This window comes from Myotis yumanensis, unplaced genomic scaffold (assembly GCF_028538775.1).
Source record: "Myotis yumanensis isolate MYYU_CA2020_CCGP unplaced genomic scaffold, mMyoYum1.0.hap1 SCAF_11, whole genome shotgun sequence".
NCBI classification, from domain to species: domain Eukaryota; kingdom Metazoa; phylum Chordata; class Mammalia; order Chiroptera; family Vespertilionidae; genus Myotis; species Myotis yumanensis.
Window position 1 is genome coordinate 66,797,397 of NW_027223762.1, and position 16,260 is coordinate 66,813,656.

Genomic DNA, 16,260 nt, shown 5'->3' on the forward strand with positions numbered 1-16,260 from the left:
GCTATGAATATTTTTTAGTTTTTATTTTTTTATTTTTGTTTTTGCTTTTGTTGCTGGCAAATGGACAATTAGCACAATTTTAAAACATTAAGAGGCCATCAAGAGTACTACTGTTGTTAAGGGTGTGAAAAAAACAATGATCACAGACAATTGAAGAGGTAGAAAAACTATTGATTTGGATAAACAAAAAGCAATTAGCTGGAGGCAGTGATATGTGAAAAAGCAAAGATGCAGTGTCCTGACCACCTGAACATACCCCTAGAACAAGTGCTGAAGGTGATAGTTTAAGGCTAGTAGGAGGTGGTTTGATAAATTTAAGAAAAGAAGTGTTTGTTTGCAGATTAAATAGTACATTAGATATGTTCTGATATAAGAAAAGTTAAAACAGGAAATCATTTGAAGTCTAGAATGAATTATCCAATTATCCGTTATTTCTAATGGGAAAAATGATTTGGTTTTTGAACAAATTGCTTCTTGAACAGCCTTCTGGAACAAATTAAGTTTGAGAGCCTCGATTGCACTGTAAAGAAAAAATTTTGCAAGATTTTTAGAGAAAAAACAGCACATCATTTTAAAAGCAAAAATATTTCTAAATATGGCAATCTTTGTAATTAGAAACCATGGAGGCCAAAGATAATGTAAAGACATTTTTTTAAAAAATTCTGAAAGAAAAAAAAAAAATCACCAACCCAGACCAGGCCAACAATAGCCAGTAAAATTATTTTTTCAGAATGCAAGAGAAAGGACATATTTTTAAATTCAAGGAAACTAAGAAAATTCATGGCCAGCTTACCATCAATACAAGATATTGCTAAAGGAAGTTCTTCAGAATGAAAAGAAATGATACCAGTGAAAAATTTAAAACTTTGGGAATGAATGAAATAGCAAATGCCATAAAGATTATTTTTCTATTAATTCTTTAAAAATACACATAAATTGTTTAAAACAAAAATTATTACATTGTATTATGGAGTTTATTATGTATAACACAACTTTTTTATCATAGAGGATGACAGGCTGGGGATAAATAAAAATATATTGCTAATGATTCTACATTTTAAAGAAATGACACAATATAAATTCTAAGTAATATATATGGTAGGTTATGGTAACCATCAGAGCAGCCAAATAAATAAACAATGCAAAGAGATAAAACAAATAAAAGAGAGTAGGTAAAGTAAAATGAAATTCTAAAAATAATTTTTACTTATACAAAAGAAAGTATCAAAGGTGAAAAAGGAATAAAGAGTGGACAGTAGGAAAACAAATAATAAAATGAAAGCTCTAAATAGAACCTGATCAGTAACTGAATTAGATATTAATAGATTAAAAACTCCTGTTAAATGGAAGATATTTTCAAAATGGGTTTAAAAATCAAGGCCCAAAATAACAATATTGTATCTATAAAATATGTCCTTTAAACATAAAGAAATGGATATGCTGGAAATCAATGCATGAAAAAAGATAAAGTGTAACTGTGAGTATAAGAAGCCTAGGCCCTAGCCAACTTGGCTCAGTGGATAGAGCATCAGCCTGCGGACTGAGGGGTCCCGGGTTCGATTCCTGCAAGGCACATGCCTGGATTGCGAGCTTGATCCCCAGTAGGGGGCGTGCAGGAGGCAGCTGATCAATGATTCTCTCTCATCATTGATGTTTCCATCTCTCTCCTTCTCCCTTCCTCTCTGAAATCAATAAAGAAGTCTAGAAAGTATACTGGGTTGGGCAAAAGTAGTTTTACAGTTGTGAGTACATGAAACAGAGTGCATTCTTGTATTATTATTTATTGTGTTATTTTCATACAAACAACTGCACGCCTACTTTTGCCCTGCCCTGCATATCAGTGTCAGATAAAACACACCCAGAGACAAAACACATTGCCAGAGATAAAAAAAGTTATTTCATAAAAGAATCAATGAATGAGTAAGACATAACAATCAGAAATGTGTATGCACTTAACAGATTCCCAAAATAAATAAGGCAAAAATTGAAAAAAAATGTGTAACCATAGCAGCAGATAATAACCATCCTATTAAAAAAGGCAAAAATATCAGCAAGAAAGTAGAGAATCTGAACATTATCTCTACTTTGACCTAAGTAATATCTTTACATCATATGTGATAACTGCAGAGTATGTATTGACAGGCTATATAGCAGACTACTAACAAGACTCATTAAATTTTAAATAATGGAAATCATATTGAGTATGTTGTGCAACTACAATAAAATGAAAATATAAATTGATAAAAATCATATTTTAGAAAAACTCCAAATATTTGAAAATTAAACAGCATGCCTCAAAATAACATATCTGTTGAAGAAGGAATTACAAGGAATATTTTTAAACTAGAGGCCTGGTGCATGAATTCATGCATGGGTGGGGTCCAGCTGGTCCAACCCGATCGGGGCCAATCGGGCTGGGCCAGCTTGGGGGAGGGGACATGGGAAGTTGGTGGGCCAGCCCTGCCCCCAATCAGGGTGGGGGGGCCAATTGGGGGTGGGGAGGCTGGGGGGAGGGGCTGTGGGTGGTTGGCCGGTCAGCCCCACCCACCCCCCTGTTGGACTCCCGGTTGACTCCTGGTTGAGGGGACAATTTGCATATTAGCTTTTTATTATATAGGATATTATAAAATTAATAAACATGAAAAGACAACATTTTAAGTTTGAGATGCAGGTAATGCAATTTAATGAGAAAACGTATAGATTGATAATTAGATTCCTAATTAATATTAGGAAACAAAAATATCTAAAGTCAACTAAATTTTCACTTTAAGAAGCTGAGACAAAGAGTTAATTAAATCCACAATAAGTGGAAAAGAATAAAGATCAAAGCAGCAATAATAAAGTATGAAATTGGCACCAATGGAGATTAGCAAAGAAATCAAAAGCTAGTTATTTTAAAAGATTAATTAAACTAGTGAAAATTTAGCTTAAAGTCAACAGTAGCACATTATCACTGTCAGAAGTGATTGGGGCAAAATTGCCCCAAATTTACAAATTAAAAATATAATAATGTTATGACACCAAATTTGGCAATTTGGGTAAAATTAAATGAATTCTTTCAAAGACACAAATTACTAAGATTGACTAGTAATTTATGTGTTCATTTCTAAAAAATTAAAAGCCTACCCATCAAGAAAAAGCTAAGTTTCTGGAAATTCTGGTTTTCTGGTAAGTTATATAAAATACTGAGGTTGCAAGCAATACCAATATTACACTAAGAAAACAGATGACATTTTATGAGGTTTTGTATACCAAAACCTGAGAAATATTTCACAACACAAAATAATTAGAGACCGATATTCCTCATAAACAAGAATGATTTCTTAACACATTTTCAATAGATCAAAAGCAACAATGTGTAAAATATATTACGACTACAAAGCAGTTGACCCAGGAATCCAAGTGCTCTAGGGCACCTTGAGGGGGCTCCTAATAATCGCACACCCTGGTATTCATGTTCTTATCACCCTCCTCTTGAGTGTGTGTTAGAGTTACCGACTCACTTCTAGCTGATAATATTAGGTAACTAAAAAGATGGCAGCTTTGTCTTTCTGCTCTCTCTTGGACTGCTCACACTTGGAGAACCGTCAATATGTCATGAGGCGGCCCACTTGCTGAAACAGCCGGGAAAAAACCGTGGCAGTTCATGAGGGGTCGAGTCCACTGAGTGAGCTTAAAGGAAAATCTTCCTCCAGAGGAGACCACAGTCCCCAACAATAGCTTCATTGAGTATTCATTACAGATCTTGAGTCAAAAACACCTACCGCACAAAAATTGTGAGGTAACAAATATTTGTTGTTTTAATGTGCTAACTTTTGGGATAATTTGTTATGGTTTAACTTTAACATAACCAATAAATTCACCACATTTAAAATACATAGAAAACTACCATATTATAATTTAAGTTGATTTAGAACAAACATTTGACAAGTTCAATACCAAGTGATGAATAAAAAGCAAACAAGCTCATCAGACTTGGAATAGAAGGAAACATCTGTACCGACGAAGAACATCTAAAATAATCTACAATTTACAGCAGGCTCAGTGTTAAAGAGCAGAGCTTTTTCTCTGACTTTGGAATCAAAGCTGTGCTCTCGCACTATTTCTATTTGATATTTTTATTGGAGTCTTGCTGCAGCAAAGCGAGAAATAATTGAAAGAGGCACAGAGGAGGAAATGAAATGAAGCCAACTCTCTTTGTAGGTGACGTGGTTGTTTGGGTAGAAAGCCTTATAGCAACTCTAGAACTAAGAATTACAATTTTAAAAGGATGTGAAATAAGAAGTTAGTATAAAATATAAGAGTATTTTCATATAATAACAGCTAATATTTGGGGAAAAAATTAAACTTAAAAAAGAGTGATATTTACAATGCTGTGAAAAAAATGGAAACACTCAGAATGAATAAGAAAAGTTGTACAAGGTTTTGTCACTGAAGACTATAAACACTGCTGGAAGAAATTAAAGAAAGCGTAAATTAATGGAATAATAAACCACATTTATTGAATTAGAGGTTTATTATTGTTAAGATACCTGTAATCCCAAATTCATTTATACATTTAAGGCTGTCATATTCAAACTATTACTATAATTTTATAGAAATCAATGAGCTGATTCTAATATTTATATGATAATAAAAATGATCCAGAATAGCTAAATTATTAAAATAAATTTAAAGAACTTATCAACTACTTGATCTCAAACTACTATGATGTTCCTGCAGTTAAGGTGGTGTCATTTGCATTTTAACAAAGATATATGGATTAATGAAATAGAATTGAGATTCTAGAAATAGATATACTGATATGTGGTCAATTGATTTTGATGAAGATAAGGCAATTTAATGGGGAAAGACTTCAATAAATGGTGCTGGAATAACTGGATATCTATGTAGGAAAAAAGAGAATCTTATCCCTTATTTAACAGAAAACACAGATATTAACTCGAAATACACCATGTAACTTAAAAGTTTAACCCATAATCTATATATATAAAAGCCTAAGCAACCATCGCAACTGAACGGACAACCGAACAGGCTGTGTGTGGTGACCAGGCTAGCAGGGGGGAAGTTAGGGGCAGCCAGGCTGGTGGGGGAGGTAGTTGGGGGCAACCAGGCCGGCAGGGGGGCAGTTGGGGGCAACTAGGCCGGCAGGCAGGTGAGCAGTTAGGAGCCAGTGGTCCCGGAATGTGAGAGGGATGTCTGACTGCCGGTTAGGCCCGATCCTGGCCTAACCGGCAGTCGGACATCCACCAAAGGGTCCTGGATTGGCGAGGGTGCAGGCTGGGCTGAAGCAACCCCTGCCCCCTGTGCACAAATTTTGTACACCAGGCCTCTAGCACTTATAATAAAAGGGAAATGATAAATCTTTATTAACTTGGAAAAAAGAAAAGGTTTCTTATGACATAAAAAACATCAATTAAAAAGATTACATTTGATTTTATCACAAAAAATAATTTTTGCTCTTCAAAAGACACCACTAAATAAAGAAAAGGTCAAGTTAGGAAATAAGATAAAATATTTGCAACACATAATCAGACAAAATGCTTCTATTCCTAATGTATAAATAGCTTATAACTTAATAATAGAAGGGTAAATAATACTTAGACATAAAAGAAAATGGACAATTGTTACACATGATAATAAAGACCAATTTCAAAATCATTTTGTGAAGGCAAATATAATATAATTCCACTTCTATGAGGAGCCTAGAGTTATCAAATTAATAGGGTCAGAAAGTAGGATGGTGGGGGGGAGTGATGAGTTGTATAATGGGGACAGAGTTTTAGTTTTACAAGATGAAGAGTTCTGGAGATGGCTAGTGTGGTGGTTTCACAACACTGTGAATGTATTTAATGCCCAGAACTATACACTTTAAAATGGTTAAAATATGTGTCAATTGCATTTGTGTGTTTTTTAAAATAGGAATTACTATTTTTCTAAATAAAGTTTTTATTGTTGAAGTACATACACACTTATACATACACATATACTGTTATATGCTTTTTTAAATAAATGCAACAAAATCTATTGTTCTTTGCTAGTGGCCTTTCTGCTGTTTGTTCCTTTATTATTGATTTGTAAGAGCTTTTTGTATACTAATCAAATGTACTTTTTTCATGTGTTTAAAAAAATGGTTAACATAAAATGGTTATGTTATGAGCATGACCACAATCTATATATATATATAAAAGCCAAGTAACTGGAACAACTGCAAAGACCAAAACGACCAGTTGCTGTGAAGTTCACTGCGGCCAGCCAACTGGCCTTATTGGGGGTGGGGCTGACCGGCCAACCTCCCACGACCCCTCCCACTGGCCAGCCCCAACCTCCCACGGCCCGTCTCTCAGGCCAGCTCGGCCCTGATCAGCCCCCCTCACCCTGATTGGGGGTGGGGCCAGCCAGCCACCCTCCCACATCCCCTCCCCACAGCTGGTCTAGAACCGATTGGCCCCAATCTGGGTGGGCCAGCCAGACCCCACCCTTGCATGAATTCGTGCACCAGGCCTCTAGTTAAAAATTAGAAAAAAAACATGGGTACTATGTTCAAATGTTAGTTCTCTTGACCTTGGATAAAGAATTCCCCCTCTGAGGAAAAAAAGATCTCCTTTTTGTTTTTTTTCAAAGGCAGATCCATTTTATGGGCAATCTCCTCTAGCTGCAAATCTGGGGGTTGAAAAAGTAGGAGGGAGGTGTGTGCAAGGAAGAGATAAGAGTCCCTTTGACAAGCATTTGGTGTCCCAATTGCAGACGCCCAGGTTGGTGACAGCAGACCAGGACCTAGCAAAACCCATTATTCAGATGGAAAAGGAAGAGAAGACACCAAAAACCATAGTCATTTCTGAAATTTGCATAGATGACATTTTTTCTTCATAGCAGGAAGGACTTGAATGAGAATCACAAAACTTGAGGAACACTTATATTTTTTTAAGGATTTAAAAATGGTGTCTTATACAGAAAGGCTACCTTCAATGTTGGTCAGGTCCACCAGTGTTTGCTGGGATGCAGTTGTTGAGCACAGCCAGCACAGGGAGGAAAATTTCATCTGAGCAGAGTGGCTGGTGGGCAGGCCGGAGGCCACTCCTTCACTGGTTCCCAAGTCAGGAGCCCTGTCCCCAGTTGTGTCTGCCGCCTCCACCATTCTGATCAGCTGCTCACCTCTCGCTAGCAGGGTGCATGCCAAATCCAGACACCCCTCCTCTCCTGTTGGGCAGCCAGTGGTACAAAAACTGGGGTGTGGAAAGAAAAGTTCTTCCTCCTAAGTCCACTGAAGTCTTCCTCCTAAGTCATTGATTACTGATGATATAGTTGAATCCAAGGATAACCCAAGGTAAGTAACAGGCCTTAATTCGTGTTCCAAATTAAAATGATACAATCAAGTCTGTCCAGCTGGGCCCAGACATAAAGCATGGGCATGATCAGGGGAAACATCAGCAACTGCATGTCCATTGTTAAGCCAGTAATGACAATGCATACCCAGTTTTTGAGGAGCATGAATAAATAAATAGTCCCTGGCATCCCATCAAAAGCTCCTGTTTTGAGTCATGTAGAATACTGATATAAGAAATATAAATTGACCAAATAAAGAGATCCAGTTCCTGGATCCACAGGGGCAAAAAAGGTGGCAGTGATGGGTCTCCAAATTTGGAAGCAGTAGAGAGAGGCTTTGGGCCAGAGGATGAAGTCGGCCAGGCTGACGAGACCTAGTTTGCCAACCAAGGGCACCTCCCTGGTGGTGGTGAACCAATAGTGCATGATGGCCGGAATGCTCCTGAACCAGTCCCCAATGTCAGACATCTTCGCCTCTTAGGTGGCCAGGATGAGCACACTGCCTGACTCCCCATCCTGGCCCAGCCGGCTTCCAGCATGGAAGGTGTCGAGGCAGAAGCCACCCAGGTCATGGTGTAGAAGGTGGAGACTGATGGATGTGGTGCCACTGAATTAGGACAAGCTAGCAAAAGGATCATTTTTTAAGTATATCTAAAAACAAAACAAGATTTTTACTAGGGTGTGGGGGGGCAGAAAATGGTGGTGGTATAGAAGGACGTGTCCCATGCCTTGTCCAGGAGCAGATAAGGGTGAGCAGCTGAAATGGGTAACATACAGCCCAAATAAGCAGAAGATATTCAGCTGGGAGACAGTTTGCAGCCAGGAAAGACAGAGGACTCCCGGAGAAAGGGGACGGTTGGAGACTGCAGCTGAAATCTCTGCCGGAGCGCCAGCTCAGAAAGGGTAACTTCAATATTGGTCAGGTCCACCAGTGTTTGGAGACTGCGCCACCTTGAGTGGCTTTGATTGGAAGCGTATACATCCAAAGACCCAGCATCCACGGCATCCAGAGATCGGCAACTAGCCTGGATACAACGGATCTCGGGCAGCGTGACTACGTGGACTCAGAAGAGCCCTGCTTCTCCTCACAGAAAGGTTGGATTTTGCCTTAGAGGTGCAGTTTGCAATTCAGCAGAGAGAGAACGACATAACCAAACACCTGGAGAAGAGAGATCATGGTGAGACAAAGAACCAGCCAGCATATGAAAGAAAAACAGGCATCATCAGAAAAGGAAGTAAACGAAATGGAGGCAATGGAGGCAAGCAACCTGTCAGAGAAAGAATTCAGAGAAATGGCCATAAGGTGGATGAAAAGAATGGAAGACAAATTCAACAATATGTGTAAGAACCAAGAGGAAATGAAGAAAAACCAAGAAGAAATGAAAAACAACATCACTGCTATAAAGAATTCAATAGAAAACATCAACAGTAGACTAGAAGAAGCAGAGGATCACATCAGTGAGCTAGAAGACAAGGTAGGAAAAAATACCCAAGCAGAGCAGCTTCTAGAAAAAAAAAATTAAAAAGCAGGAGGAGAGCCTAAGAGAAATCTGAGACAACACGAAATGAAACAACATCCAAATAATAGGGGTGCCAGAAGGAGAGGAAACTGAGGAAGGAATAGAAAACCTGTTTGAAAAAATAATGACAGAAAACTTCCCTGATATAGGGAAGAAAAAACTCACACAAATCCAAGAAGCTCACAGAGTCCCAAACAAAATGAACCCCAAAAGACCAACGCCAAGGCACATTATAATTAAATTGGCAAACACCAACGACAAAGCAAGAATCTTAAAAGCGGCCAGAGAGAGACAGAAAGTTATCTACAATGGATCCCCCATCAGACTAGCGACTGATTTCTCAACAGAAACACATCAGGCAAGAGGGGAATGGAATGAAATATACAAAGTCATGCAAAAGAAGGGTCTGAATCCAAGAATACTGTACCCAGCAAGGCTATCAATCAAAATTGAGGGTGAAATCAGGAGCTTCACAGACAAAAAAGGACTAAGGGAGTTTATTACCACCAAACCAGCAATGCAAGAAATGCTAAAGGGTCTGCTGTAAAAAGAAAAAATAGGAAACGGAGAAGGACCACAGGGGTAAAGAATAAAAATGGCGACAAACAAGTATCTATCAATAATAACTTTAAATGTAAATGGATTAAATGCCCCAATCAAAAGACATAGGGTAACTGAGTGGATAAGAGAATATAACCCATATATCTGTTGTCTACAGGAAACCCACCTCAGAAAAAAAGATGCACACAGACTGATGGTGAAGGGATGGAAAAGGTTTTTCAGGCAAATGGAAGCAGAAAAAAAGCCGGGGTAGCAATACTTATATCTGACAAATTAGGTCTCAAAGTGAAGGACATAAAAAGAGATAAGGAAGGCCACTTCATAATACTAAAGGGAGCAATTCAACAAGACGAAATAACTGGTAAACATATACGCACCCAATATAGGAGCACCTACATACATAAGAAATCTTCTGGAGGAGATCAAGGGAGAGATTGAGAGCAATACAATTATAGTAGGGGACTTTAAAACCCCATTATCACCATTGGACAAATCCTCTAAACAAAAAATCAGCAAAGAAACATCAATCCTAAATGACTCACTAGATCAGATGGAATTAGTTGACATCTTCAGAACATTTCACCCCACAGCCACAGAATATACATTCTTCTCAAGTGCACATTGGTCATTTTCAAAGATAGACCATATATTGGGTCACAGGCAAAGTCTCTTCAAATTCAAGAAGATTGAAATCATATCAAGCATCTTCTCAGATCACAATGGCATAAAACTGGAAATCAACTACAATAAAAACAATCCAAAAAAATCAAACACATGGAGACTAAATAGCATGATATTAAACAATGACTGGGTTACCAGAGAGATCAAAGAAGAAATAAAAAACATTGTGGCAACAAATGACAATGAAAACACAACAATCAAAATCCTATGGGACACAGCGAAAGCAGTCTTGAGAGGGAAGTTCATAGCTCTACAAGCCTACTGCAAAAAACAAGAAACAATGAGAATAAATTACCTAACCCTACAACTCAAAGAGTTAGAAAGAGAGCAACAAGAAAAGCCCAGTGTAAGCAGAAGGAAGGAAATAATAAAGATCAGAGTGGAGATAAACAATATAGAGACAAAAAAAAAAAAAAAGATCAACAAAACCAAGAGCTGGTTCTTTAAAAGGATAAACAAGACTGATGAACCTCTGGCCAGGCTCACCAAGAAACAAAGAGAGAGGACCCAAATAAACAAAATCAGAAATGAAAGAGGAGAAATAACAACAGACCCCACAGAAATACAAAGGATTGTTAGAAAATACTATGAACAACTCTACTCCAACAAACTAGACAACCTGGAGGAAATGGACATATTCCTAGAAAAATACAACCTTCCAAAACTTAATCAGGAAGAATCTAAAAATCTCAATAGGCCAATAACTATGGAGGAAATTGAAGCAGTAATCAAAAAGCTTCCAGCAAACAAAAGCCCAGGGCCAGATGGCTTCTCAGGGGAGTTTTACCAAATATTCAAGGAAGAACTAAAACCTATCCTCTTAAGACTATTCCAAAAAATTCAAGAGGAAGGAACACTTCCAAGCTCATTCTATGAAGCCAGCATCACCCTAATACCAAAACCAGGTAAAGACAACACAATGAAAGAGAATTACAGGCCAATATCCCTCATGAACATAGATGCCAAAATCCTCAACAAAATCCTAGCAAATCGGATCCAGCAGAAAGATCATACACCATGACCAAGTAGGATTTATCCCAGGGATGCAAGGATGGTACAATATCCACAAATCAATAAACGTAATACATCACATAAACAAATTGAGAGAAAAAAAAACCACATAGTCATATCAATTGATGCAGAAAAAGCATTTGACAAAATCCAACACCCTTTCTTGATAAAAACTCAAAGCAAGATAGGAATAGAGGGATTATACCTCAACATAATAAAAGCCATATATGACAAACCCACAGCCAACATCATAATCAATGGGCAAAAACTAAAACCTTTTCCCCTAAAAACAGGAACAAGACAGGGATGCCCCCTCTCAGCACTCCTGTTCAACATAGTACTGGAAGTACTAGCCGTTGTGATCAGACAAGAAGAAGAAATAAAAGGCATCCAAATTGGAAAAGAAGAAGTAAAACTCTCCTTATTTCAGATGACATGATACTGTACATAGAGAACCCTAAAGACTCCATCAAAAAATTATTAGACTTAATAAATGAATTCAGCAATGTAGCAGGATACAAAATTAATGCCAAGAAATCTATGGCATTTCTTTACACCAATAGTGAACTTACAGAAAGTGAGACTAAAAAGGCAATCCCATTTACCATCACACCAAAAAAATTAAGATACCTAGGAATAAACTTAACTAAGGAGGTAAAAGACTTATATGTGAAAAACTACAGGACACTGAAAAAGGAGATAGAGGAAGACATAAACAGATGGAAGAACATACCGTGTTCATGGGTTGGTAGAATCAACATCAACAAAATGTCCATACTACCCAAAGCAATCTATATATTCAATGCAATCCCCATTAAATTACCAACAGCATATTTCACAGATCTAGAACGAACGTTCCAAAAATTCATCTGGAATAAAAAAAGACCTCGAATAGCTGCAGCAATCCTGAGAAAGAAGAACAAAGTAGGTGGGATCTCAATATCAGATATCAAACTGTATTACAAAGCCAGCTTGGTACTGGCAGAAGAACAGACATATAGATCAATGGAATAGAATAGAGACCCCAGAAATCGACCCAAACCACTATGCCCAATTAATATTTGACAAAGGAGGCAAGAGCATACAATGGAGTCAAGACAGTCTCTTCAATAAATGGTGTTGGGAAAATTGGACAGATACATGCAAAAAGATGAAACTAGACCACCAACTCACACCATACACAAAAAATAAACTCAAAATGGATAAAAGACTTAAACATAAGACGGGAAACCATAAAAATACTAGAGGAATCCACAGGCAGCGAAATCGCAAACATATGCCGAAAGAATTTCTTCTCTGATAATGCTCCTAGGGCAATGGAAACTAAAGAGAAAATAAAAAATGGGACTACATCAAAATAAAAAGCTTTTGCACAGCAAAGGAAACCATCAACAAAACAACTATAAGACCCACTACATGGGAGAACATATTTGCCAATGATATCAGCGATAAGGGTTTAATCTCCAACATTTACAGGGAACTCATGAAACTTAACAATAGGAAGATAAACAATCCAAAAAATGCACAATGGACCTAGATAGACACTTTTTGAAAGCGGACATACAGAGGGCCGAAAGACATATGAAAACATGCTCAAAGTCACTAGTTATACGAGAGATGCAAATCAAAACAACAATGCGGTATCATCTCACACCTGTCAGAATGGCTATCATCCACAAATCAACAAACAACAAGTGTTGGAGAGGATGTGGAGAAAAAGTAATCCTTCTGCACTGCTGGTGGTAATGCAGACTGGTGCAGCCACTGTGGAGAACAGTATGGAGCTTTCTCAAAAAACTAAAAATGGAACTCCCATTTGACCCAGTGATCCCACTTATAGGAATATATCCCAAGAAACCAGAAACACCAATCAGAGAGGATATATGCACCACTATGTTCATATCAGCACAATTCACCATAGCTAAGATTTGGAAACAGCCTAAGTGCCCATCAGCAGATGAGTAGATTAAAAAACTGTGGTATATCTACACAATGGAATACTATGCTGCGGTAAAAAAGAAGGAATTCTTGCCTTTTGTAATAACATGGATGGAACTGGAGAGCATTATGCTAAGTGAAATAAGCCAGTCAGAGAAAGATAAATACCACATGATCTCACTCATTTGTGGATTATAGAGAACAACATAGACTGATGAACAGGGACAGATCTAAAGACAGAGAAACAGTGATCAGACTATCAATCCCCAGAAGGAAAGTAGGGGATGGTGGGGGTAAGGGGAAGAGATCAACCAAAGGACTTGTATTCATGCATATAAGCCAAACCAATGGACATGGACAACAGGGGGATGAGAGCATGAGTGGGGGGGTGGAGAGGGTGGGGGTTAATGGGGCGGATGAGGACACATTTATAATACCTTAACTAATAAAAAAAATAAAAAAAGATAAAAAATTTTAAAAACTCAAGACAGAAAAGACTACATGCAATATTCTTTATATAAAATTTTAGGGAATTCAAATTGATTTAAAATGATGGAAAGCAGATCAGAGATTGCCTGGACTTGGGATGGTTGAAGTCACACATTTTCAAGGAGAAAGAAAAAAAAACTTACAGGTGATAAAACTATACTGTATCTTGATAAGGGTGTTGATATGGGTGTATATTTCTGATCAAAGTATTTAAATTATATACTTTAGATGGCTGCAATATAAATTTATATAGTATATAAATCATACTGTAATAAAATAGATTATACAAAAAATTGAAAAATTTAGTCTAAACCTTTCTTATAGAAGAAAATGAAGTAAGCCATGTAACTGTAAAAATAATGCCAAGATGGCATATGAAGGCATTGCATTATTATTGTGAAATATACTCTAAACGAGGCACATACAGCATGTGACAGTCTATGCTCTACACTGTGGTGGAACAAGGCTCCAACAGAAACTCTGAAAGCACTTTCTAGAAACTCCAAATTAGATCCAACCATGACCTCCTGGTTCATAGGTTGATGCTCAACCACTGAGCCACAGCCAGGCAACATCAGCATTCTTGAGGATTAAAAATGGCAACAGAGTATGTGGATGCTGCATGGACACGCTCCCAGGAACAAACTGGAATTACAACTAAAATACCAAAAAACTTCTTGAACAATCAATGGAAAGCTCGCAGGAGAGAACCCTGACACCCAAGGACCAAAAGTGGAGACTGCATGGAGTGTGGTCAGAGGGGCAGAGGTGAGAAAGGGCTAGCCAGGCACACGCAGACAGCAACTGAAGTCCTGGAGAGATATCTCAGCTTTGGGAGGGTGCCACTGAGAACTCTGGGATCTAATGATCAAGTTGGGCCCCCCAGCAGAGAGCACAAGAACTGAGAAGGATACCCACATGATATCTGGCTGTGAAAAGCAGCAGGGTTACTGTCTGCCAGGGAGTGACAGCTGAAAATTCAGACACCCTCTTAAAGGGCCAATGTACAAATTCCCTGTGAAGCCACCCACCTTGTGCTCCGGCAGAGGGAGGGTGAAGTGGACTGGAGCTGTGAGAGCAGAACCCAGGACTTGGGACTTGTGGGATAGAGCTCAGAAGGTAGACAACCCAAGTTTCCTGGGCTGAGTCATTCTCTCACACTGCAGAGAACATCTTTCACACATAGACATTTGCCTTGCCTGGGGGGAAGACAGTCTACACAACATATTGGAAAACACCTTGCCCTGAGACCACTTAAGAGACTAAAAAGAACAATTAGCCTCCAGGCAGAAGCAACTGCCCCATCCTGTTAAAAAAAAAAAAAAATCTCGCTACACCTAAGGATGATTGCCTGGGGGGCAATTCAAGTCAGAATCCTATTAGTCCATAGGCAGACTTGGTCTCTGGAGGCTTTGAGTCTTTGCCTAATCTAATTAGTCAGAAACAGCCTTTAACACTGTCCTGCACTAGAGATTGAGCGGTATAGAGAATCTACCTAATACATAGTCACAAACCCAGACAGCCAAAATGAGGAGACAAACAAACAACCTCCAAATGAAAGAACTAGAGAATTCTCCAGAAGAAGAGATAAATGAAGCAGAGATAAGAAATTTATCTGAAACAGAGTTCAGAGTAATGATAGTAAAGATGCTTATCAGCATGAAAAAATATATAGTAACTATGAAAAAAAGTCTGAGATAAAGAATGACATGACACAAATAAAGAGCACATTGGAAGGGATACACAGCAGATTAGGGGAAGCTGAGGATTGAATCAGTGAGTTAGAAGACAGAGTTGAAAATATCACTCAATCAGAGAACCAAAAAGAAAAAAGAAAACAATCAAAAAGCAGGAGGACAGCTTAAGGGAGCTGTGGGACAATGTGAAACATAACAATATTAGAATAGCAGGTGTGCCAGAAGAGGCAAAAAGGGAGAAAGGAGTAATGGTAGAAAATTTCCCTAACTTGGTAAAGGAAAAAGTCACACAAGTTCAGGAGGTACAGAGAACCCCAAGCAATAAGAACCCAAACAGACCCACACCCACACCCAGACACATCATAGAAATTCCACATTAGTGACTTTTGTGAATCACAATCCCCTATCCTTTTCCTTAAATCCTGTCTACCTACTGGGAAACTGGAAGCAAATAATTGTACCACAAATGAATACACACTCTGTAAGTGAAAGAGGTGGAAGCAAAGCCTCACGGAAGTCCAGAGGAAGATGCATTCCCAACTGAACCGACCAGAACAGAGGTCACAGAAGAGCAGCACAATACGCAGCTCTTTACTAGGTACCAGGAAGCTTGAGGCAGAGCAGCCAGACAAGGAAGCCCTGGCCTGGTCAGAGGGAGGGGTAGGAGCCAAGAGCCTGCAGGGAAGTGGCAGCTAAGGGAGGAGGATTTCTAGTAGACAGCATCCCAGCTTCTGTTTGCTTCATCTGTGCCAATGTCTTATGTTATTTATTTATAAATTTAATATATCCCCAGACGTGTATTAACAATGCCATTTTCAATTTAAAAAGGGGTTTATGGGCTCTGAATAGTGATTCTGATATGCTCAACTGGAAAGCCTGGTGAAGTGAGATTTCACACAGACATTGTACTGTGGCCAATAATGCCCACTCATCAATTAGACGAATTCACTGCGGCAGAGAGCAGCCAAGCAGCGATGATGTGGGTCATTTTTACAGAGAGTTTTCAAAGAGCAAGAGGCCCACAGAAGTCCTGTGGT

General features: G+C 38.5%; 1 pseudogene; it reads right to left on the bottom strand.

The window, feature by feature from the left end:
- Positions 1-7,082: 7,082 nt before the first annotated feature.
- Positions 7,083-7,794, bottom strand: LOC139019536 (derlin-1 pseudogene; annotated as a pseudogene).
- Between the last annotated feature and the right edge of the window lie 8,466 nt (positions 7,795-16,260).